Source organism: Lathyrus oleraceus, chromosome 3, assembly GCF_024323335.1.
Source record: "Lathyrus oleraceus cultivar Zhongwan6 chromosome 3, CAAS_Psat_ZW6_1.0, whole genome shotgun sequence".
NCBI classification, from domain to species: Eukaryota; Viridiplantae; Streptophyta; class Magnoliopsida; order Fabales; family Fabaceae; genus Lathyrus; species Lathyrus oleraceus.
In genome coordinates this window covers 135,814,316-135,815,687 of record NC_066581.1, presented here as the reverse complement: position 1 = coordinate 135,815,687, position 1,372 = coordinate 135,814,316, and positions in this window count along the sequence as shown.

The following is a 1,372-nucleotide window of genomic DNA, read 5'->3' as shown; positions in this document are numbered from 1 at the left end:
CAGATGAATGCTCAGAAGGAGAATGATAAGTATGACAAGAGGAAAGTTCAGTGCTACTGTTGTAACAAGTTTGTCCACTTCACATCTGATTGTTGGTCAACAAGGAAAAGAAGTCAGAAGAAGCAAATGTAGCCAAAGGAGATTTTGATGAAGAATATGTGATATTTATGGCTTCTGAATCTGATGATGCATATTTGGCAAATTGGTGGTATATGGATACTTGCTGCTCAAATCATCTTAGTGGAAATAAGAAATGGTTGGTTGACTTTGACTCTAGAAATAGCACAAAGGTCAGATGTGCTGATGCTAAATACCTCAATGCTGAAGGTATGAGAAATGTCATAGTAGTTCTGAATAATGGTAAAAAAGCATTGATTCAAAATGTGTGGTATGTTCCTGGCATGAAAAGGAATCTGATGAGTGTAGGCCAATTAATTGAGAAAGGTTTTTCAGTTATCATGAAGGACAATCTTTTGAAGTTGTATGACTGTAATCAAAAGTTGATTATGAAGTCAGAACATGGAAGGAATAAAACATTCAAAGTGAATGTTAAAACTGCAAACTCTGAATGGCTTAGTGCAACAAGTGTTGTGAAGGAAAGTGAGTTGTGGCACAAAAGATTTGGTCATCTGAACTTCAGAAGTTTAGGGCATCTGAATTCAAGGAACTTGGTACATAGAATTTATGCCATTAAGAATCCAGAGAAGTCATGTAATGTGTGCATGAGATGGAAGCAACCAAGATTGTCATTTGCATATGAAATGCCTCCAAGAGTAAAACATGCTTTGAGTATGGTGCATTCTGATGTGTGTGGGCCCTTTCTAGTACCTTTACTAGGAGGGAATAAATAATTTGTGTCATTTTTTTATGATTTCACAATAATGAAATGGGTATCCCTCATAAAGTTCAAATATGAGGTATTTGCTAAAATTAAGAAATTCATAATCAAGGCTGAGAATCAGAGTGGTCAGAAGCTAAAAATTCTCAGAACTGATGGTGGAGATGAGTATAACTCTACAGAGTTTAGAAATTTATGTGAGGAAAATGGAATTGAGCATGAGGTGACTGCTTTATACATTCCTCAACACAATGGTCTTGCTGAAAGAAGAAACCGAACTCTGTTTGATATGACAAAGAGCATGTTGAAGGAGAAAAAGCTCCCCCATGCCCTGTGGGGAGAAGTTGTTGCCATCTCAATATATTTGCTCACCAGGTGTCCAACCAAGAAGCTGAAGGAAATTGTTCCTTTAGAGAAATGGTCTGGAGATAAGCAAAGTGTGGCTCATCTGAAGGGGTTTGGTTCTGTTTGTTATAAACATGTTCCAAATGCTAAGAGAAGGAAGTTGGATAACAAAAACAAAGTTATGCTGCT